Source organism: Pseudonaja textilis, chromosome 5, assembly GCF_049901715.1.
Source record: "Pseudonaja textilis isolate UNSWEBS1 chromosome 5, rPseTex1.2, whole genome shotgun sequence".
In the NCBI taxonomy this organism is placed as follows: Eukaryota; Metazoa; Chordata; class Lepidosauria; order Squamata; family Elapidae; genus Pseudonaja; species Pseudonaja textilis.
Window position 1 is genome coordinate 26,598,606 of NC_141994.1, and position 25,162 is coordinate 26,623,767.

The window sequence follows — 25,162 nt, forward strand, 5'->3', positions numbered from 1 at the left end:
TGTCAAAAGAGGGATTTGCGTTCCTGCTGGCAAACGTCTTTTCCACATTCCCACAGAGTCGTCATCTGCCTGGTCTGGGGAACATCTGTCTCCTTCCAGAACTAGCAGATGTCGAAATAATCCTCGCGAGACCGAAATGCTTTCACAAAATAAACAAGACCTCCTTCTACACCTGCGATATAGTGAGCTGTAGATCACCAAAGCTTTTTTAAAAAAAATAAGCCCCTCTCAGCTCACTGCAGAAGGAAACTTTCCATTGTTATTGTTTTGTTTTGTTTTTGTTTTGGGGGTGGGGAGGTGTTATATCACATTTTCCTTCCAAGAGATCACCTAAAAAGAGCCCTGTGAGATAGATTGGAGTGATCGAGAAAAGAAGCAAAGATATTGAGCAAATATCGAATGTTTAAGGTTGTGTTGGACATGACATTTTTCTTCTCTTTAGTCCAACACCTTAACAACAATATTACATTGTAGCCAAACATCTGTAGCTCAGGTGTAGGATGAGGGAGTGGGTTGGTTTCCAGCTGTTTTGTTACAAGGCTAGGTAACATTTTCATGTTCTGATCTAGGCTTCCTTAGCAGGCATAGCACACAGTCTCAGTCCCGAAAAAACTCTTTTTTTTCAGTAGCTGTGAATTACGTTCATTCACAGCCTGCAAGGCTTAGCAAACAGTCTTTCAGGGGAATGTTGATAAACACCAATCTTATCACACTAGGAATGCGGCCAGAGAACAAATTGCCAGACGCAGAGCAAGGCCAAACTTGACACAGAGTCCAACAGAACTTTTCAAAGCTCGAACCGAACAGACAAACTAATTGCTTCCTGCAAAAGCTCACGTCCCGTTCGCTCCTCTTTTATGTCCTATGGGAGGGGCCAATCATCTCCAAGGTGGGGCCTTACTCCTGAGTCAACTCTGCTTTCTCAATTGTTCTTTTCTTTTGGTAGTCCTGCTCATGCGCAGGCTGGGAACCGGTTCCAGAAATTCCCCCACCTCACTGCTGTCTGAACTCGAAGGCAGCTGCTGACTGCCAGCCTGCCCTGGCCCCATCTCTGCCTCTGATGCAGAGCCCTTGTCCGAGCCTTCCTCAGCCTCCAGACCCAGCCTAGGTTCTTCCCCAACCTCTTCACTACTGTCCGATTTTGCTGCCAGCTCCGTCAGCCGCCAGTGGGCCACAACACTTCAGTGGAGTTTAGGGAATGTTGGTGTTCTTCATCATCATTGGATATGCTACCACCTGCCACACTCGTAAGTTCATCGAAGCCTGGCCCTTCACAATCCACACCATCAACAGACACCTTGACTTACAACCAGCCTACAAAACCCTCAGAATCCAAATCAACCACACAACTAACCAGAGAGGCAATACCAACCTCCAACCAACCCACGCAACCCAACAGCAGTTCACACCTCCCAATGACCCTCACCTGATGTGACCTCATCAAATTAATAAAACTATTTTTTTAAAAACTTGGCACAACCCAAACTTGACCATCACAAGACCCATTCCAAGCTTCTCACTCTGTCTACCTTCTCAATAAAGTTCAGATATAATTAGTTTCCAGTTAAGTGTAATAAATACACCCCCTCCCCATCTCTTTCCATCGTCCTGGGGAAGGCAACTCCTTAGGATTTCTTAAAATGTGAATTTGGCCGGAAAGAAATCTGCTATTTTATGCTACATTTTGTTCACGTGCATGTTCATGGGCACATAAGCACATCAGTGTAAATGTCAGAGAATAATAATATTGCCACCGATCTTTAGAGCTGCCCAAGGCAAGTCTTCTCAATTCAATTCTCCATTTTTAAACCAAGTAAGATTTGCAAACGTTGGTAAAAACCCCGGCAAAAGGATCAGGAATAGGTTAGAGACTATATTTATGCATTTCAGCGTTGCTGAACTTTCCCTCTTGCAGTGGGGAAAATCCTTCCCAAGCATCTTCTTAAAGGCAAATTAAATTATATTTTAATTTAAACAGTCAGCTAACAAATCTATAAACCTCTTCATTTGATGTCCAAAATTCTCTCCCCTGGAAGCACCTGCGTTCAACCATCCCATCTGCAGGAAATGTCAACAAGAAAGATTTTAAGCTTTTTAAGCAAGGAATTGATGTTATATTGCTGTCAAGATCTCATTTTTATTCCCCTTTCCTTTCCTTTTTACTTGTCCCCTTTTGTTTGGTGTATTTTAATCACTGTAATGTACATAGGTAGCTTCTCATCATACACAGGTAGGTCCTCAACGTATGACTGCAATGGAGCCGAACATTTATATGGTTGAGACCAGTGGTGGGATTCAATTTTTTTTTCCTACCGGTTCTGTGGGCGTGGCTTGGTGGGCATGCTTAGGTGGGTGTGGCCATGTGACTGGGTGGGCATGGCTTTTTTTCTTTTTTTTTGGAGCCATCCCCGCACCCATTTTGGGGGGCCTTCTGGGCCTCAAAGGAGCCTCTAGGGCCATGTTGGAGAACTTATGGCACAAATGCCAGAAGTGGCACACAGGGCCACTTCTGCCGGTATGTGAGAGCTCGCCTAGAAGAGCCCCACTGTGTGGGGGGATCATGCACGCCTGTGCAGGGGCGTGGGGGAGCCATCACGCATTGCCTTCTGGGTGCTGGCACACGCGAGAGTGAGCGAGCGCACAATTATTGGCACGGCAGCCAAAAAAGGTTAGCTACCACTGCCCTTGGGGGTGCAATTTTTCTCCCAGAAGGCTCTTCTGGGGCTCAGGAAGAACAAAAACAGCATGCGAGGGGCATGCAACACCCCTCCATGCTCCGTTTTGGGGCCTTCTGGGCCTCAGAAGAGCCTCTGGGGAGGGCGTTTTTGCTCTCAGAAGGCTCCTCTGGGGCTCAGGAAGGTAAAAAAAATGGAGGTGGGGAATCCCGGCACAGCTGATTGTATGAACAGTTGGTTGTTGGGAGGGAAAGAAAATAAATAAGTACCTTAAGGGGTGAGCATCAGGCAGACGGGGTGAGTGAGCATTAGGTGGGCGGGGCAAGCAAGCCAGCGGCGACCAAGTCGGGGGCGTGGCCAGCCAGAACTTACTACCAGTTCGGCAACCCACACCAAATCCTCACTACCAGTTCACTCAAACCGGTGCGAACCGGCTAAATACCACCACCGGTTGAGACCTTTATTAAGTGAGGGTTTTGTCCCATTTTTACGACCTTCCTTGTCCCAGTTGTTTAAGTGAACCACTGCAGTCGTTAAGTTTGTCACACGGTTGTTATGTGAATCTGGCTTCCCCATGGACTTTGCTTGTCAAAAGTTGACCAGATGACCTCAGGCACTTGGCCAAGTATCTGAATGTTGTTCATGTAACCATGAAGATGCTACAACGGTTGCAAGTCTGAAAAATGGTCAGAAGTCACTTTCTTAACTGCTCTTGTAACTTAAAACAGTCACTGAATGATCTGTTGTAAGTCAAGGATTATCCGTGTATGATATCATGGGTCGTTTCTTTATTTGTTCTATTAACTTATTTAGGTACTCAGTTCATAGTTGCAACTCTGGCTGCACACATAGGGTTAAAAAACCAACCCCAGCCTTTACCCCCACCCACCAAAAAAGAAAGAAAAATAGCATTTTAGTAATGAAAACCTCTTAAATCATAAGGCAGACAAACTCACAAGGCTGAGTGAAGTATTTTGATTATTGTTTAATACACTCATTCCACCACTTGTCTCAAACACACAGCTCTGGATGCTTAACCGAGCCAAAATAAACACAATAACCAAAATTATAAATAGCATGCCAGTGGCATCATCCAAGAGCGAACAAGCATGCGCCAACTTCCATCACACACCCCACCGCCACACACACACACAAGCCAACATCATCAAGGTGTTACAAAATGCTTGCAGGGATCTCATAAATTCCAGACATCAAGAATGGACAGAGTTCATTCATCATCATCATAATGTCACATTTTAATAACATGAGGGAGGAAAGCTTTATTGAACTACCTATGACAGGGGATGGGGAAGAAGGGATAGAAGAAGGAAGGGAGGGACAGAGGGGGAAGGAAGGAAGGAAGGAAGGAAGGAAGGAAGGAAGGAAGGAAGGAAGGAAGGAAGGAAGGAAGGAAGGAAGGAAGAAAAGAAAGGAGGAAAGGGGAAGGGAAGGGAAGCGGAGGGGAGGGGAGGAGGAGGAGGGGAAGGAAAAGGAAAGGAAGAAAACAGAAGGAAAGGAAAGGAAAGGAAAGAGGAAAAGAGAAGGGAATGGAAGGAAAAGGAAAAGAGGAAAAGAGAAGGGAAGGGAAGGGGATGGAGGAAAATACAAGGAAAAGGAAAAGGAAGGGAAGGAAAGGAGAAGGAGAAGGAAAAGAGAAGGGAAGGGAATGGAAGGAAAGGAGAGGAGAGGAGGGGAGGGGAGGGGAGAGGAGAGGAAAGGAAAGGAAAGGCTGTGCAAATTGTTTGCAAACTTTTTGCTGTTGAAGTGGGTAGTTTTCACGGTGTTGGAACCGTAAGGGACAGGTTAGAAGAGAGCCTCTCCTAAACACCAGGCCAGCTGTTCCCCAAAACCTTCTCAGACCAAAACCATCTCCACTTTGCAATGCTTTGCACATTTCCAGTGTCAAACATTTCAATTATTATGCAGAAAGTGCCATAACCCCTTTACAACACGAATTGCTTTTATCTGGCACGGTATGAAAGAGAATTGCCCGCTGCCCATTCGGTTCAAAGAAGCTTCACACCCCGATTATACCATTTATGTAGGAGATTATCAAAAACTTTCTTAAAGCAGACTCAATATTGCACTCAATGCTGCAAGATCGAGAAAGATCCCGCACAGAAAAACAGGCAAGAATTTAATTCCAAGATCTACGGCATACAGGTGGTCCTCAAATTATGACCACAATTGAGAGCCCAACATTCCTGCTGCTAAGGGAGACCGTAAAAGGGGATAACAGATCATCAGACTTGAAAGGGACCTTGTAGGTCATCTACTCCAATCCCCTGCCCGTGCAGGAGACCCTACACCATTTCTGACATGTGACCCTAGGACACTACAACTGTCATAAATATGAGTCACTTGCCAACTGGCTGAATTTTAATCACAGGATCAAGAGGACAGTGTAATGGTCGTAAGTGTGAAAAAAATGGTCATAAGTCTCTTTTTTCAGTGCCGTCACTAAACGAACTGTGGTAAGTTGAGGACTTCCTTATAGAAGCATTATGGGAAATACAGATACTTTCTTCACAAAATAAAAGAAACTGAAGTCTGACTTTTGAGGCAAACGAAGATTGAATTAATGTACAGCAACTTTTTTTTTCACTGTCTGCCATTTTTGGTCACTAAATGAACTGTTGTAAGTCAAGGACCGCCTGTATTGAAAGTGGCCAAATGCAGAAAAGAATGCAAAATCCAGAAAAAAAACCCACCCCCAAGGCTTAACCACTAAAACCACATTTCACTAAAAAAATATATGCAAGAATAATATCTCTCACACACACACATAGACACAAATCTGAATTTTCCTTCTTATGGGTGCAGGATGAAGAGGGAGGGAAGATTAAAATAAATCCGAGTAAGCCTATGCTATTTTCAACACAAATAAACAGAAGCAGAAAACATGCTCGAAGATATATAAATAGAAAACCACACAAATACTCAAAAACACAGATAGAGAGAAGGGCACGATGACAGCAGGAAAACTTTAAACACGTCTCTGTCTCGTCCTTGAGTTCATCAACAAGGCATTTTTTTCATGGCTCATGAGTTTTTATTCAAAATTGCCCGAAAGGACGTTTTGCAGCAATCTTCACTCCCATATGGTACAGTTTCTAAATCACCCGTGGGAACGTCTGTGCCTGGTCTGCACCCAGTTGTAAACCTTGCTCGAAATAACCACAGCTGATTCCAAATCAAAGTCATTTCCCACGATTTATTTTTCCACGAGGCTCACCTTAACAGCGGCTGAGATTTCAGCTCGATGTCTTAACGGTGCCCACAAGATGGATTTTGTCATGCACACGTTTTGAAAATGCCACTTCTGCTCGGTTTCTATGCAATCTTGTTGCTACGGCTCGGTGCTATTTTCTGAAGTTGTCGAGGATTTAAAAAAACACAAAAACCTTCGTTTTTTTAAAATATCAGACGACTGGGTGGGGGTGCTGATGCTTCACCCTCCACGATACTTAAAAGCAGATCAAACCTAAATCCTACTCAGCGTTCAAAGGTGGGATACTACGATATTTATTGGCACCAAATTTACAGCCCTTTCCCCAAAAGCTGGGCTTGAATTAAGAGTTTATTTCAAAATGAGGAGTCTAATGATGTCCATGGCAAAAAGAGGAATTGGAAAATATTGTTTGTTTTTAATCAATTTTATTGGCTTTTTTCTTTGTAAACAATACTAGCTGGATACCGGTGCTTTGCTACGAAACTATGTGGTCAGGCTTAGTTTTGGGGGAGGAAAATAAGGGGGGGGGGATTTTGCCTCTGCCAACCAGCATCCATCGGTATTCACCTGGCTAGTGTCCTGTCAGTGTATGAGAGAGTGGAGGGTTGTTTGGAAACTGAAAGAGTATTTGCTGTGTGAGCAAGGAGACAGCAAGGAGCCTGGGCATGGCTTAGCTCAACTGTTCTGTACTAAAGCTGCTTGGTGCTGTGAAACTGAAACTCCTCTCCTCTGCTTGTGTTTTGCATTTGGAAGAGATTTCTTTTCAGGTGGGGAGGGGGAGTAGAACTCCTTAGCATCATAGCACGTTAATAATAATAATAATAATATATAAAAAAAATAATATAACAACAACAACAACAACAATAATAATAATGGAACTAAATGCTCTGAGGGTCATTTCGAAACATCCTTTCTTAGTGAGCACCTAGAAGCCAAGAGGATATGTGTGTGTGTGTATGTATGTATGTATGTGTATGTATATGTGTATATGTATACATACATATATATATATATATATGTATGTGTGTATATATGTGTGTGTGTGTGTGTGTGTGTGTGCACGCGCTTAAAGAACAGTGTGAGGCCGAAACTCACTTCACAAATGTCTCACTTAGCAGCATAAATTTTGGGCTCATTTGTAGTCATAAGTCGAGGACTAAGAACTAACCTAGAACTAAGGAGAAACTTCCCAACAGTGAGGACAATGAACCAGTGGAACAGCTTGCCACCAGAAGTTGTGGGTGCTCCATCACTGGAGGTTTTTAAAAGGAGGTTGGACAGCCACTTTCTTTCTTCCCTTCCCTTCCCTTCCCTTCCCTTCCCTTCCCTTCCCTTCCTTCCTTCCTTCCTTCCTTCCTTCCTTCCTCTCTTCCTTCCTTCTCCATTGCTGGAGGCTTTTAAGAAGAGATTGGACAGCCATTTGTCTGAAATGGTATAGGGTTTCCTACTGAGGAGGGGGTTGGGCTAGAAGACCTCAAAAGGCCCCTTCCAACTCTGCTATTCCACTAAACCCAAATTAACATGCCTTAACAGAAGAAAAGAGAAGGTTGGAAAGAACCCTCAGCCTTCTACGAGCAAAATGAGATTAGAGGTCTGTTTACACAGAGCCGGAAGGGAAAATCCTTATCAACCCTCTTTGTACTACCAAGAGCAAAGCACGTTCCAAAGGCCAAGTGGTTGAAGTATCCAAAGTTTTAAGAGCTTCCCAAAGGCTACAAATCAAAATTGTAAAGTCTTAACTGCAAGGGCGTTCTAACTTCTAAGTTTTCCAACCCAGGCGGTCCTCAATTTACAATGGTTCGTTTTGTGGCCACTCGAAGTTACAACAGCACAGAAAAAAAAGAGACTCGTGACCATTTTTCACAGTTACAACCTGTGCAGGCTTCCAATCCTCCAATAGTCTTCCAATATTGGAGGGGCTGCCCCAGAGAGGAGCGGGGTCAATCTATACTTCAAAACACCCGAGGGCAGGACAAGAAGCCATGGATGGAGGCTTATCCAGGAGAGAGAAGCAGCCTAGAACCAAGGAGAAATTTCTTGGGAGTGAGAGCAGTTAACCAGTGGAACTCCCTGCCACCAAATGTTGTAGGTACTCCATCACTGGAGGTTTTCAAGAAGATACTGGACAGCCACTTGTCAGAAATGGACTAGAATAGAATAACAGAGCCGGAAGGGACCTTGGAGGTCTTCTAGCCAAACCCCCTGCCTAGGCAGGAAACCCTACACCATTTCAGACAGGTGGCTCTCCAGTCTCTTCTTAAAAGCCTCCAGTGATGGAGAAGGAAGGAAAGAAGGAAGGAAGGGAGGGAGGGAAGGGGGGAGGGGAGGGAGGAAGGAAGGAAGGAAGGGAGGGAGGGAGGAAGGAAGGAAGGAAGGAAGGAGGGAAGGGAGGGAGGAGGGAAGGAAGGAAGGAAGGAAAACAGCATAACAGAATAACAGAGTTGGAAGGGACCTTGGAGGTCTTCTAGCCCAACCCCTGCTCAAGCAGGAGACTTGATACCATTTCAGGCAAATGGCTGTGCAATCTCTTCTTAAAGACTTCCAGTGTTGGGGGTGGTTAGATGACCTACAAGGTCCCTTCCAACGCTGTTATTCCATACCAGTCTGTATATTCACAGACAAGATTCATATACAGTATTAGAAATAGAATATTTGCTTTTCATGTGATGTTTATATTTAGTGCCTCAAATTATCTCAGCTTGGTTTCCATGGTTAAAATTGCCATGCTGGTGTGTTCTCGACTCTCCCCGCTACTCAGAATTACGTGGGGACAACTGGCAACGGCAGGGAGGGGGATATGGAGGCCAAACTATTCTTAGGGAAGGAAATAAAAGTGGAAACAGCCTCAGTTGCCTCCCCTACGGGGGTGTCCTCGACTTACGACCACAGCGGAGCCCAACATTTCGGTGACTAAACGAGACATTTGTGAAGCGAATTTCGCCCCATTGTCTCACCACGTTTAGTAAGCGAATCGCTGAAGTTGTTACCTTAGCAAAACCGTTCTTAAGTGAATCAGCCAACTTTGCTCGTCAGAAGGTCGCAAAAGGGGGATCATGTGACCCTGGGACATGGCAACCGTCATAAATATGAAGCAGGTGCTTGGTGTCTGAATGTAAATCACGCGACACAACAGGTCGTAAGTGTGAAAAAGTCATAAGTCGCTTTTTTCCCCCCGTGCCGTTGTAACTTTGAATGGTCACTAAACGAAGTGCTGTAAGTACATTCAATGGTTTTCTGTATTTCTTCCCTCTTTGCCAGGATCAATGTTGAGTTTCAGAAAATATGGACATCGGTGTCCAAGTATATTCATGAACTGGCAGAGACATGGTTAACAAAGTAAGCCTGACAACAGACCAGCCAATGGGAGCTGACCAACCTGGATGTGCTTTGGCTCTGTGTGCTTTGCTGAGAATTGAAAGTGAAACTAGTCTTGCTTGCTTGCTAAACTGAGTTCTGCTCTGAGCTGCTGCTGGTGGTTTTGCTTACGTTACATTGAAAGAATCTACTAATGGTATTGTAAACTTTATTCATGTTAATAATATGTTTACAAAGAAGTTAATGATCCTGCTGAATAGATCATCTGGGTGTTTTCTGGACTTGAATTTCTGCTGCAAACTAATAATCAGATCTGTCATGCCCCTGTCAGAGTCTGAATCCGAGGAGGAAGACAAACAGCTGACAGGGAGTGGAAGTGTAGCTCCATTGGCTGTGGAGGAAACTGGGGAAGGGCAAAGTCCGGCTGGGTAGAGCAGGAAATAGGTAGAACAAGGGAGAGGGAGTTCAGAGGAAGACTCAGGCCCACCCCCTCTTCATCCTAGGGCATGCAGGGAGGAATGGAGAAGGGAGCAACGTGAGCTGCATGGCTTAAGGGGGAGGAAAGGGCCCTGATTCCCTTCATTAGCCACAGCTGGGAATGAGAATTTAAAAGAGATGTATGCTGAGTACAGGCAGCTGCTGGGAACAAAAGTGAGTTTATCTTGTGTTGACTTTACTTATCTGTGTTCCTGGCATCTGTGTTGAGTTATTGCCATGCCTTCACATCTAGAATTCTTGCTCCTGCCATGCCAAACTAATTGCCTCATTTTGCCTTGATTGGACTTATAGTTACAGTTTTTGTTGATCACATTTTGGACTTGATTCTCTGCAGCCCAAGGCTGTTCCTGGGAGAGATTTTCTCCAGCCCAGCAGGTAACCAGGACATTGGGGGCAAAGTTGGAACTAATAAAGGGACTCCTACTGATTATTTGACTATATTGCCTTTGTGCCATGCCCCTTTGGGTCATCACAGGATCATTCAAAAGAAAAACCAATGCAGACTTTCCTAAATTTGGTGACTCCCAGATGAGCTGGCCTACTTATTGATGAGTTATTCATCAATGCCAGTGATGAAGAACGATGGAATAAGAAATAAAACAGAACTTTAGCTTTGAATCAGGCTAAGCACACAATTCTCAGCGAATTGTGTTAGGAGATGGACTAGAAATTGGGGAAACTGAGGTTCTGCCTTAGGCATGGAGGCCATCTGGTGACCTTGGGGGACTCATTCCCCTCTCTGCTCAAATCAGTGTCAGCTCCTGTGACAGCCAGCAGATGAACACACAACCCCTGGTTGTGCCATGCACAGAGAGGTTCAGTCTTAAGACTTGAATGAATGAATGCAAGGCAGAAACAAAGGGACTTAACAGCCGAGGAGGAGAAACCCCAAGGAACAACCACAATGCACCTCTCAGGTCCAAAAATAAGTATCTTCAGGGAGAAGGGAATAAAACTCTCAAATAAATAAAACTCTCAAATGAGAAAAAAGAAGTTATGATAACTTAAGAGATCAATATTTCTCAGTCCATGGGGTTAAGAGGAGTTTTTACTCTTCCCAAAGAAGGAGGGAGGGAGAAAGGGAGACAAGGCCAAAAGGTAAAGGGGAGGGAGGGAGGGAGGGAGGAAGGAAGGAAGGATGGAAGGAAGGAAGGAAGGAAGGAAGGAAGGAAGGAAGGAAGGAAGGAAGGAAGGAAGGAAGGAAGGAAGGAAGGAAGGAAGGAAGGCAAGGCAAGGCAAGGCAAGGCAAGGCAAAAGGAAAAAGGAAGGAAGGAAGGAAGGAAGGAAGGAAGGAAGGAAGGAAGGAAGGAAGGAAGGAAGGAAGGAAGGAAGGCAAGGCAAGGCAAGGCAAAAGGTGGAAGGAAAAAAGGAAGGAAGGAAGGAAGGAAGGAAGGAAGGAAGGAAGGAAGGAAGGAAGGAAGGAAGGAAGGAAGGAAGGAAGGAAGGAAGGAAGGAAGGAAGGAAGGAAGGAAGGAAGACAAGGCAAAAAGGTGGAAGGAAGGAAGGAAGGAAGGAAGGAAGACGAGGCAAAAAGGTAAAGAAAAGGAAGGAAGGAAGGAAGGAAGGAAGGAAGACAAGGCAAAGGTGGATGGAAGGAAGGAAGGAAAGAAGGAAGGAAGGAAGGAAGGAAAGGTAAGGTAAAGAAAAGGAAGAAAGGGGGAGAGAGGGAAGGGAGGGAATGAAAGTACAGAGTAGCAAAAAACTAAGAGAGGTCAAAAGAATAAGCAGGGAAACTGGGATTAAAACTGGGCTAAACAGTAGCGTAGAACTTGTGTTTCTTAGCAACCTGTAGATGAAAACTGAGCAAGAGCAGAATGGAATTGTCATAATATAAAAGAACAGATGTGCACCTCCAGTTAGGATGACATCAATTGCCCATTATTACATATGCCTAGCCTGCTTTTGAGCATACTCTATATAATATCTACCTCCCTTGTGCAAAAGATACTCTCCACCTGTGTGTGCAGACCTGACCTTTTGGGGGGGCTTGTACCAAAAGGAGGGCGAAAGGAAGGGTGCCAAACTTATGTTGAGCCATCCTATCCAACCGAGATCCTGATGGTTTTCACCAGGCAGGAATTGTAATTCTTCTTTGAAGAAGGACATTTAGTATCAGTTTCACGGCCCAACCTCTGTAAGCCACAGGGCACTGCTAGGCAGTTTTCCCTTGGTTTTGGTTCTTTTTGAAGATTATTGCTAAGAAATATTTTCATTGACCTTTTGCTGACCAAAGTTATGTAGCTGGGATGAGCTTTGGCCTCAATAAAGAGATTTCCTCTTGATCTAAACAGCCCCCAAGAAGCCTGGAATTTCTCATTTCCTATATTGGCCCATTTCAGACATTCATTATATGGCTTAATAACAGCGTCCAGGAACAGGCTGACCACAAGGGAACATTTCTTTCCCAAACAATCTGAGGTTAAAAGGAAGAGACCATCAATCACGGCTCTATTGGGATCACCTTCTACACCGAAGGAAATGCAGGAGTTTATGTTGATCAACGTCAATATTCCAGAAGAGGAATATTTCTGCTGCTGATTGGATGGGAGAAGGTGTTTAATTCTTTGATTTGCCTCTTGTTAAGAATTGGGTTAGGGAAGAGAGAGCTGTATGTCCATTAACGAAGAGGAAGGGAAGAGATTATGACATTGTTAACCCTTATAGGAAGGTGGGAAGTTACTTCCTGGGGTGGGGGGATTTTCTTTTTAATTATAAGGAGGTGTGGGGGAGGAGAAGGGAGAAGAAGGAGAGGAAGGAGGGGGAGAAGAAGAAGAAATAGTGGTGGTGGTGGTGGTGGAGGAGGAGAAAAAGAAGGGGAAGGAGAAGAAAAGGAGAAGGAGGTGAAGGTGAAAGTGAAGGGAGAGGGAGGGAGGAGGAGGAGGAGGAGGAGGAGGAGGAGGAGGAGGAGGAGGAGGAGGAGGAGGAGGAGGAGAAGAAGAAGAAGAAGAAGAAGAAGAAGAAGAAGAAGAAGAAGAAGAAGATGATGATGATGATGATGATAATGGTGGTGGTGGAAGAGAAGGAGAAGAAAAAGGTGAAGGAGAAGGAAAGGAGAAGGAGGTGAAGGAAAGGAGTAGGAGAAGGTGAAAGTGGAGGAGAGGAGGGGAAGGGGAGGAGAAGGACAAGTAGGATGAGTAGATGATGATGATTGATGATTATGATGTCGACAACAACAACAATAATAATGGTGGTGGAGAAAGAGGAGAAGGTGAAGGAGAAAGAAAGGAGGAGGTGGTGAAAGAAAGGAAGAGGAGGAGGACGAGGAGGGGAAGAGGAAGGAGGAGAACACCATGATCGATTTAGCAACTTTGAAAGACCCCAAAGCCAAAACTGGAATGTTAAGTTCTTTTGGCAGCTTTTATTCACAGCAAGAAAAGAAAAATCACCCTCTTCACAGCTATTCATCTTTTCTATTCATCAATTAAAAAAATTATATGATGAAACGGAAGAACTCCGCAAAATGCTATAATCCAATTGCTTATGAGGAAGCCCAGATGGAATGTACAATTAAGTAGCAATCCTTGGAACAGCTGATCCAATTTATTAGCTTTTATCCGAATTGCACAGGGCCAATTTCTCCTATTTGTCTGCATTCCTTGCTATATACATTTCCTTTTTCCCTGCTTTGTTTCGTTCTCTCCATCAGCACAGAACTTCATTTCCCGAAGGTGACCTTCTGAACTGTTTAGATCTTTTGTACCTTCTGAGGCGCCATTAAAAAAAAATCATTCCCCCCCCCACCCTCTTTTTCACAGTGTGGAATATGTTCAGTTGAACTACAAAATACCATCGTTTTCAAGACCCTTTAGGCACTGTAAAAACATCTGGCTCTCCTTAAGTCGTCTGTTCCTTAAAGTATCTCTCCAAAGCATCTGCAGTTTTATTCTGATGCGTGAAAAGATCTGGGAAATGATAAAATAATAGGAAGAAGCTGAACTTGGGTGAACTCCACAACACTTCCTTAAGATTATTGTCTATGCATTACACCCTTATTAAATTAGACATAATGTTGTTGTACATAACATGCAAGATATGCATAGTTTTTGCTGATGAAGAGCTATTTCTATGCTCTTCAATCAAAGGTTTTGGGCATTGCCTAGGTGTGCCAATATGTCATCCCTTCTGTGGGAGCCAATTTACTTCTGGATCTAATTCAAGGTGTTGATTGTCCTCTTTAAAGCCTTACATCAGGGGGTCTTCAAACTTGACAGCTTTAAGACTTGTGGACTTCAACTCCCAGAATTCCTCCTCCAGTCATGTTAGCTCAGGAATTCTGGGAGTTGAAGTCCACAGGTCTTAAAGCTGTCAAGTTTGAAGGCCCTTGCCCTACATGGCTTGGAACCAAGTTATCTGAAGGATCATCTTCTCCTTGTTACATCTACTTGACCTCCTGGGGAGGCCAGGAATGTTAAAGATTTCCTGTCCTAAGGAGATGCATCTAGTACCGAGGTCTTCAAACTTGACAGCTTTAAGACTTGTGGACTTCAACTTTAGGAATTCTGGGAGTTGAAGTCCATAAGTCTTAAACTTGCTAAGTTTGAAGACCCTTGATGTAGTGGCCCCTTGAGGAACATCAACCCCCATGGAGATAAGATTGGTCCTCACTTTGACACTCTTTTTCAAGGCTCTGAAGACTTGGCTTTGCCAACAGGCCTGGAGGAGCCCAGAGTGGAATGGAAACCATCAAGTGGCTTGATGGATTGTTGCCACCAGGGAGGTGAAAGTTCATTGCTTTGTCATAGTTTTTATAATGGGGTTCTTCTCTTTCTAAGCTACCCAGAATCACTGATTCTGAGGGAGAAGGGAGCAGACTACTCATAAGGGAAGACCTGACCTACGTTGAGGAGCTCCAAGCTTCTTAGCTCTTCAGTTGTTCAAGATAACTTAATCCATGCATACAGCAGATCTCCAGAGATAGGAGAAGAAGACAACCCAACTTAGGGGGAGGCCAAAAGAGGCTGACAAGCCGATCCTCACATCTATAATTGTGACAGCATTTCCATGGTTGTGTGATCAAAATTCAGGGGCTTGGCAACCAGGAGGTATTTGCAAACAGTTGTAGCTTCTCAGGGTGATGGGATCACAATGTTTGCATCCTTCCCATGCAACTTCCGACAAGCAAAGTTAATGGGGGGAGCTGGATTCACTTAAGGACCACATAATTCAGGATTCTATTGACAAGCATTGGCAAAAATGGGTCAAATACCTGTGGCCCATTCTCTTAATGGCCGCCTTGCTTAACAACTGACTTTTTCGTCCCAATTAAGGTCATAAATTGAAAGCTTTCTATAGACCATTGCTTTCCCAAATTTTTGTATCACAATAATCTTGCTGCAGTTATCATATGCAATATTAATCATTCCTTTTTTAATTATCATATGCAATATAAAGTTATCGTATACATTATCATATGCAATATTATTCCTTTTCTAATTATCATGTGGAATATAAAGTTATTGTATAGTTATCATATGCAATATTAATTATTCCTTTTTAAATTATATACAATATAAAGTTATCATAGTTATCAAATACATTATTATTTATTTTCTAACTCTCATATGCAATATAAATATCATCTACATTATCATATGCAATATTACTTATTCCTTGTCTTATTCTCATAAATATAGTTATTGTATTTGATCATATGCAATACTACTTATTCCTTTTCCAATTATCATATGCAATATAAAGTTATCATATACATATATATATGCAAAATAATCCTTTTCTAACTCCACCTCTGTAACACCCAGTTCTGTAGGAATAATTCATGCTTGAAGGAGTTTCAACGCTGCCCACCAGCATAAAAATAGTCACAGGAACCCAAAACCAAACAAAAAAGGCCATTTCTTTTAAGCACAATATATCTTTTGCTAGCAGTTTATGTCCCTTAATGAAATTCAGATTTCTCTGTCGCTATTCCATCCAAACCTGCTTACATAACCCAAGGTGGTTTATTTTTATTTTTGTGCACCTTGACACAATGCATGATTGCGGGGTTTAAACCCTGCCTTCTAAATCACAGTTTTTAAGAAAAGCACATAATTGGCAAATAACAGGGTTCCCGGGAGGCAGACCACAAATAGCAAAGAGTCAATGACGAATTTAGACAGAATTGAGAAGCTCCGGTAGCAAAATCAGCAGACAGAAGAAAATACATTGCTCTACAAGGGTTCCCTCTCCATTTGCCTCAAAAGTCAGTTCGAATTCTTTTTGTTTCTTTTGCAAAGAAAGTACCTGTATTATAATACCTCTGTACAGGTAGTCCTCGACTTATAACAGTTTGTTTAGTGACCATTCCAACTTACAATGGCAATGAAAAAAAGTGACAGGAATGTTTTTCACTGCAGCATCCCCTGATCAAAATTCAGAAACTGACTTGTCTTTATTACGGTTGCAACATCCCAGGGAAATCCAGATTCCCCTTCCCAACCCTGGTTCCTCATTGAACAACAGCAAGTAAATCACTTAACAACTCTGGCAAAGAAGGTCCTAAAATAGGATAAAATTCATTTTAACAAATGTTTCACTTAGCGACAGAAATGTTGGCCTCAAATTCTGGGCGTATGTCAAGGACAGCCTGCATTCGCGTCCTGTGATTTTTTTTTTAATCCTAGCTCGTTCTTAAGGACAGAGGATTCCTATGGGTTCATTTTACTAGCTTAATTCTTAAGGATTTCTACTTGTTTCCCTAGAAGCTAAAACTCTTTTTATGGAGATACTCAGTCCTCCAGGTCATGGTTGTCCCAAAAGTGCTTTTTTTCAAGAGGCAATTGGACTTTCTGGTTGTTGTTTTTTCCTTGAAGACATTTCGCTTCTTATCCAAGAAGCTTCTTTGGTTCAGTATTTATAAAAATAAATACAGAGATATGGAAATATGTAAGAATAAACAATTAAATAAATAAATAAATAAAATAAACAAATAAAATGATTATTGGATTGCATGTGAACATAGTATGGAATGCACAAAATGAGAATTGTAATAGCGTATTGTGGTAGAAATGAGTAAATAATAGTTAAAATCCTGATGCATAACACCACGGAATCAAGAGAGATTATACTGTATGATCATTTTAACTAGGCTGTATAACATGATGGGGGTGGGGGTGGGGGAGAGGGACTGATATAACCAATGACATTGTATAATTGGAACTGTTATATACATAATAATACGACTTTATTGATTAGCCCTTGGGCCATATCAAAGTCCAAAGTTCCAGCAACAATTTGTTACTAAAATTTTAATAAAAGCAATTCAAAATGAAATTTGATAAAATACTATTTAAAATGGAACTTGATAAAATACAATTTAAAATGGAATCTTTATATACATTAAGCAGTGGTGTGATTCACCCGGTTCGCACCGGTTTGGAAGAACTGGCTGTTAACTTTCTGAGCAGTTTGGTGAACTGGTTGTTGGAAAAAATCATTAGGGCAGAAAACCAGTTGTTAAATTATTTGAATCCCACCACTGATATTAAGGAAAAATGTACAATAAAAAATATTTTTTAAAGAAATATTTCGATATAGCATCCCCAGCCAGATAGTCACCAAGTGCTAAAATACAGTCTCATTATCGATCCACAATTTGGGTAGCAATTATATAGTCCAACATGTCTAATCAGCTATTCTGGGAAGTGTCAAGATTTAATTTTAAATAGTGTTTATAGGGCCTGCAGTTCTTGCAAAATAATCAGCATCAATGAATGCCAGTCGTTAAGTAATTTTAAAAATCACCAAATAGAATATAGCAAGGAAGTGTGATAAATAATACCTTTTTAAGCACTTTTTTTTAAAAAAAGCCTTGCACTTCTGATATAACCAGCTGTGCACAAACTCAACACTGTTTCTACCAAAATTAGGCCTATCTTGACTCGTGAAGCAAATTTTGGGGTTGGTAGCAACTTTTATATACGAATCAAATTATGGGTTTTCTTTAAAAGAGAAAAGAACTAAGCACCTGTTATAAATTAACAGCATTTAATGAAAAGGTGACCCATTTAACAATTTAAGTCGTTACAGATTCCTTAAAAAGAGCCCAGTTGTGGTTACAGGTGAGCCTTGAGTTACAAGTCGTTTAGTGTTTCAATGTCCTGGCCAAGTCCTGGTCAAACAAAACGGGGTCCTTTATTACTATATGTAATCTCCAGCAGGATCCAAAACAAAGAACAGGGCAACTCATTCATGAAGAGTAAGCCCCCGTGAAGCTACCTAAATAGTCTGAGTCCAAATCTGACCCATAACCCACCTTCCACCCACCACCCAACCCTTGACCACCCCCCAGTAGCCATGATCTAAATTGGATAATAACAGTCCGTTCGGTAGCCAGGTGCTGATGCAGGAAGCAACCCCCTCCATCTCAGCAGCCACGCGATGCTGGCTATCGATGTCATCAGTCTCTGGCTGTCACCTAGAGGGGACGTCATCAAACAGCATCAGGAAGGCAGCGGAGAGCAGCAGCGGAGACTTTGACCCAACAGAATGGACATTGGCAGGCAGCAACCATTCCCCTGGAATAGCCGCAACCCGCAGTGGTTATTGTTGAGCATGTCAAGGCTTGACATAAGTGACTGTTTGAAGTGAAGAGTGGCACTGACAAAAAAGTTGAGTTATTGTACGGCCATGTTTCACACTTTTGCAGCATCCCCCTGTTCAACATTCAGAGGCTTGGCAACTGATTCGTATTTATAACGATTGCCGTCTCCTCAAGATCATGTGATCACCTTTGGCGACCTTCTGACCAGCAAAGTCAAATAGGGAAGCCAGACTCGTTTAACAACCAAGTGACCAACTTAACAATTGCAGTGTCTCACTTAATGCCTGAACTTGAGATTCCGAATGGATTCCCAAAAATGAATGCATTTGACAAACGTTGGATTCTTTCTTTGTATTCCTACATGTAGTATTTATGAGTTTGGGTGCGAGAGGGCTCCCAAAGCAGGGTGTCAAACTCGATTTCGTTGAGGGCCACATCAGGGTTGTGTTTGACCTTGGGGGGAGCATGAGAGGCATAACCAGTTTGCCGTCACTTGTGTCGAGGGCACCTGTGGTGGCCCAAGCACTCTGCCAGTGAAAACAGGCTCCCAAGCTCCATTTTCAACTGCGACGGTCTCCTGCAACCCTCTGCCAGCAAAAACAGAGCTCGGAGCATCTCCTAAAGTCTCAGTCCCCAGATGTGCCTTGTGAAGAGGGACGGGGCACTCCCCTCCTGAGTAGTCGGCTCAGTCTGTGCTGTTCTCGCCTTCTCTCTACTCTCTGTGCTCATGGATCAGAATGGGCGGTCCTTATTCACCCCCTGAGCTCTGTCTCTCATGTCTCTCCTTCCTCCCTGCCTACAAGCCACCCCAATCCTGAAAGGCCCTGGCCTGCCTCAGCCTGCTCCTCCCCATATTACTCCCAAGCCAACAAAGCCACCCCTCGATCTCCCTCGGCTCCAGTTCCTGCTCATCTCCCCCCACAGATTCAAGCTCCAATGGGAACATGACACAAAATGTCTTGAAAGCAAAACCAGTAAGTCCAGTTGCTTCTTGAAAGAAAGCACCTTTGGGTTCCCTCTGCAGTCTTTCTAGGATCCTAACATCTTTTTTTGTATCATTGGTGACCATGATCAGAGACAATATTCCAAATATGGTCCCACCAAAACGGCATGTCACTTCTCATGATCTTGAAACTATCCATCTGTTCATGCAATCTAGGATTGTATTAGCTCTCCTTTGGATGAGGGGCATCCAAAATTCAGACCCATTGCAAAGCCAAACAGAGGCGCCAAGGGAATTTACTGGCAAAAACATCGGGGGGTTATTTTTTGCAAGCCTAAAATGCTCAAAATATAATTATAAACTCTGCTAAACCCTTGGAAGACATTCAATCAACCAGCGTGCTGGCCTAAAACTTCCTCCCACCTCCCAATTCTCTGTCAACACAGCTAGGAAATATTGCCTGATTTATTAGGAGGCATCAGCAGTTGGGCCGTCTAGACAAACCACAAAGATAGCTTTCTCTTCATGCCTCATACAGGATAATTCAGTCATTTCCCAAATCTGCTCTTACAACCCAGTTTAAAAGCCAGTTTGGAGTCGGCCATGATGCCAGTGGCTTGAAATAAAACAGGGCAAGATCTTGAAATTTTAAACCCAAGATATCAATCCCAAACCACCGCTCACAAGCCAAGAGCAGATTCAAGAGATCACATAGAATTCTTTTTTTAAAAAAAAAAAAATATTATTATTATTATTATTATTATTATTATTATTATTATTATTATTATTATTATTATTATTATTATTATTAAGTCCTGATATCTGGTGATTTTTTCAAGTTGTTTCTCGTCAATTCTGCTGTCACCAGGTATGGCAATGTTGACGATCCACACTTTTTTCTTCTCCACAATCGTGATATTGTGTTCCAAAATTTTGTCAGTCTGTATTTGGAAGTCCCACAGTAGTTTTGCATGCTCATTTTCGACCACTTTTTCAGGCTTATGATCCCACCAGTTCTTCGCTACAGGCAGATGGTAGCTGTGACAAAAGTTCCAGTGGACCATCTGAGCAACTGTGTTGTGACATTGTTTGTAGTCAGTCTGAGCTTTATTTTTTGTTTTTGTTTTTATTTATCATTTTTATTTTTACTATTTTTATTATTATTATTATTACGCTGTGATGCTAAGGAATTCTACTCGCCCTCCCAGGGGTGGGACCAACCGGTGTAACCACCAGTTCAGTGATTTTACATTTTGCCATCCATGGAAAAGGGGTAGGTTTCATATATCACCTGTTACTGAAGTCTGTAGCAGCCAAAGAAGCCTCATTATTTTTTTTAAAAAAAAAGATCAGTTATTTGCACAACTCCTCCTTTCCATGATGGAAGATTCCCAGAACTCTATTTAAACATTGCAATAAATCCAGTCAAACAAGATGTACATGTCTAACTACTGAAGGACACCCCTCAAAAAGGAAACCAAGAGGTTCCTTTTACAAGAAGATCTTGTAAAACTTGGGGTTCCTTTCTCCATTTCATCTTAAACGGGCTTCTCCTCAGATATACATGAGCAGATAAAACCAGAAACTCATGGTTTTTTTTCCAGACGATTTGCAAGGGAGCTGCCACTTCACAAGTTGTCAACTTGCCAGCATGACAGACAGAAATGGGAAAAACCGGTTAAGCAAGGAAAATAAATTCAGAAACTGGATAGTATAGAAAAGAAGTAGCTAACTCATCCATTCCTGCGCCCCAAAATTCATGCTTTTGCATATCAATATCTAAGTTTCCAGTCTTTAATGCAATAGGATATATTTTAATCAGCTTTTTTTAAAAAAAATGTTATCTTCCAAAAAAAATAAAACTGGAGTTATTCTAATTTAAAACAAGTTTCTTTCCAGTTCTGGCTAGGATTTTATGTTAGAAATACATTCCAAAGGCTTTTGATTATTTCTGTTTGGTGGGTGTATTTTTTCCGGATGGATGGATAGATAGATAGATAGATAGATAGATAGATAGATAGATAGATAGATAGAGAAACTTTCAATATGCTATTGTGCTTGGGGGAATCTCATTACTATAAAATCTACTGCAAAATAAAACATTTAAGGTGAGAGCAGCAGCTTCCAGCTTTAGATTGGTTTCCTATTATTGCCACCGGTTTCATTTTCAGAGAAATGAAAGGAAAATTAGGTACAATCTACCACCCAGTCAAGCATGACATGCTGGGAATTGTTCAGGCAAGGCTGATTTAATTAGCAACAGGCCAAATTGCCTGACTTGTGTGTATGTGTGTATGTGTGTGTATGTGTGTCGAAGTACAGCTGAGAATGTCAGACTTTATTGGAAAAAGTGACCCACAGATTTCTCTCTGTGCTTGGAAAAATACTTTATTCCGACAAAGCTCAGAGGAAAAAATTAAATTGCTTCCCACAATGAAAGCCTTTGTTTGTGTTTTCAGCAACGAAGAAGAGTCAAATCATATATACCTCACTAAATATAAAGGAAACTGCTCTCTCTCTCTGTCTCTGTCTCTCTCTGTGTCTCTCTGTCTCTCTCTCTCTCTCTGTGTGTGTGTGTGTGTGAGAGAGAGAGAGAGAGAGAGAGCATAATCTCCTTTTTGGACTGTTAAAAGGCTTGTTCTCTTTCTGTGGGTATAGTTTAGTTAACCGACTTTCCATTCTGTTGTTGTGTTTGGAAGCTCTGCTTTGGAAAATGGGTCAACAAACATCCAAACAGCCAAACAAACATTGGAGCTAGAGGCCAGGGACTTAATAAGCTTACCAAAAACTTATGGATCATCATAGTTCTGAATGGATTGGTTTATAAATAAATTTTGCTGCTGCATTAGGAAGGATTTTGGAGGGTTCACAATCAGGCCTGAATTTGGGGGGGTGTTTCAAAGATTTTTGGAGGGTTCACAATCGGACCTGAATTTTGCACAATTCAAAGAATTTTGGAGGGGGGGTTCAAAATCAGGCCTGAATTTTAGAGGGGTTCGAAGAATATTGGAGATGGGGTCACAATCAGTTTGCTGAAAATCAGCATGCTCCTGATTTACAGCTAGCTAGAATATTTTGGATGCTTTTTTTAAAAAAACAGGAGAATTTAGAGCACAATTTGAAACTATTTTTATTTTTGCTGCCATAAAACAATGAGATTGGCTTAGCATGATTTGGAACTTCTTATATTATTTATCATATATCCAGCTAGCTAGCTAGCTAACTTCAACATTTTGTGATAACCTCAAAATATTCTGTGTGAGAGAGAGGGGGGGGGAGGGAAAGAGGGGGGCATGTGCCCACCTGTGTGTAAATGCATACAGGCAGTCCTCAACTTATAACAGTTCTATTTAGTGAGCATTCAAAGTTACAATAGCACTGAAAAACAGGACGTTTTTCACACTTACGACCATTGTAGTATCTCCCCATGCTCACCTGATCAAAATTCAAACGCTTGGAAACTGACTTGTACTTATGCCAGTTGCAGGGTCCCAAGGTCACATGACTCCCTTTGCTGACCTCTTGAATAGCAAAATGAATGGGGAAGCCAGATTCACTCTCATCAACGGCGTGACCTTATTTAACAACCGCAGGGATTCATTTAACAATCGCGGCCAGAAAGTTCATACAATGGGGGACAAAACTCGTTTGTCTCACGTCGCAGCTGAAATTCGGTGCTCCATTTTGGCGGTTAAGTTAAGGACGTGTACATCACATTTTATTTTCCCAAGTGCCTTATGACAAAGGCCGGCGAGAGTTCCAATGGATCCGATTCTATTTCTGATTATTTTTCCCCCCCACGTACCAGCAAAGTAGAGTTACTTCTGCTTGACTTCGCTTCGCCTACATCTATCAACTCCGGGGCTGAACGGAAAAGCAGTGGTTGAAAAAAAATAAAATACACATGGATGTAGTACGTCCGCGGCGACTTAGGAAGGAGAAGAAACTTAGAAAGATTTGCTAAGCAAACACCGTGAGGCCTCAACTCTGTAAGGGAACAGGAGATATTTACTAGGAAGATGCTCAGGGGAGAATGAAAGAGAGATTAGTTTTTTTAAAATACAGTATATATATATATATATATATATATATATATATATATATATATATATATATATATATATATATATATATAACCACCAGGCTTGTTAATGGGGAAGATTTAAGGACATACCAAATGGGCATACAGGCACTCCACATCTTAAAACCGTTTGCTTAGTGTTTGTTCAAAGTTACAATGGCACTGGAAAAAATGACTTGTGACTTTTGTTCACACTTACAACCATTGCAGCATCCCCTACGACAGTGGTGGCAAACCTTTTTTGCTCGCGTGCCAGCACTCAAAAGGTGCTGGCCTCCCCACACACACCCTGTGCCTGCACACATGATCCCCTGCAGCACGCTGCAGGTCTGCGCATGTGCGCTCAATCACCGTGCGCCACACATCTCTGTGCATGCGTGCGCAATCACCCCCGCACCCCATCCATCTGCACGTGCATGCGTGATCCCTCTACTGCACGTCTCTGCACATGTGTGCATGTCTCCCATGCATCCCCCTGCGCTTGTGCGCCAGATACCCAACAATCAGCTATCGGGCGGCAACATGCGCAGTGGGGCTTTTCCAGACGAGTTCTTGCGTGCCCGGAGAAATGGCTGTGTGTGCCACTTCTGGCACACGTGGCATAGGTTTCCATCATGGTCCTATGGTCACGCGATCAAACTTCAAACTCTCAGCAACTGATTCATATTATGACAGTTGCAATATCCCGGGAGTTACATTATCCCCTTATGCGATCTTCGTACAAGTGAAGTCCATGAGGAAGCCGGATTCACTTAACAACTGTGTGAAGAACTGCAGTGATTCACTTAATGACTGTGGCAAGAAAGATGATAAAATGTTAACTTAACAAATGTCTCACTTAGCAACAGAAATTTTGGGCTCAATGGTGGTCATACCTTAAGGACTTCCTGCTTTGTACAGAAAGACAACGTCTTCCCTTATGGCGGAAGAAAATTCCGGTTTCAGGGAACACACAACCACTTCCACTCCGGGAATTGAAGAAACACACAACCACCATTTCCATTCTGGGCACTGAACAAACACACAACCACCATTTCCATTCCAGGCTTTGAATGAACACACAACCACCATTTCCATTCCAGAAATTTTATTTTATTTCATTTTGCATGCCAGGACACACCCCACCCGTTATGACGTTCTATTTAAAAAAAATCCCCATTCAGGTTTTATTTCTCTCAAAATTGGAGAAGAACGTGTTTTCAGAGAGCAAAGCCAAGCATCTTCTCGCACGCTTCCCACCACCAAACATGAGAATGACACCAGGTGACATCCAATTGTCACCCTGGAAGTAATCATGGCTACTCTGAGGGATGTGAGGAAAGGGCTGGGGGAGAAGGATGACCTCGTGTCCCCATTTCATAAAACCACACGACAGAATGAGGTCAGCCTTTGCAATTGTCTCGCCTTAAAGCAGCCGCAAACTTTTGAATTCGACTTGGAGCAACACCAGAGAAGCGATGGTGGGAGATTTCTGGAAGGTCTTTTCTTCCATCTTTTAACATGGGTATCTCCCTTTTTTTTTCCAGAAGATCTGCATGGGTCTCTCTCTCTCTCTCTCTCACTCCCTTCTTCTCTCTCCTACTCTCTCACTCCTCTGTCTCTCCTCTGTCTGTCTCTGTCTCACTCCCTCCCTCTCTCAATTCCTCTCCTCCTCTCTCTCTCTCCTCTGTCCCTCTCGTGTGTCAATTCCTCTCCCTCCCTCTCTCTCTCCCTCTGTCTCCCTCTCTCTGTGTGTGTCTGTCTCTGTGTCTCTGTCTCTGTCTACTTCATTCTCTTTCTCTCTCTCTTTGCCTCTCTCTCTCCTTCCGTCTCTCTCCCACCCCTCTCTGTCTCTCTCTCCAGAAGCTTTATTGAAAGTTATGAATATTTCATACAG

General features: G+C 42.6%; 1 protein-coding gene across 24 annotated transcripts in view; it reads right to left on the minus strand.

Annotated features, from left to right (window-relative positions):
• The window catches only part of PPFIBP1 (PPFIB scaffold protein 1), a 92,378-nt gene that overhangs the window by 51,684 nt on the left and 15,532 nt on the right, over positions 1-25,162 (minus strand). Inside the window, exon 1 of one of the 24 annotated variants that reach the window (XM_087934321.1) lies at positions 5,911-6,044. The exons of 22 other annotated variants lie outside the window; for them this stretch is intronic. The gene's annotated coding sequence lies outside the window, so the exon portion shown is untranslated. Of the gene's footprint in view, positions 1-5,910; positions 6,045-25,162 lie in introns of those variants that run through there. One more of the 24 variants, XM_087934312.1, reaches the window with a different exon arrangement.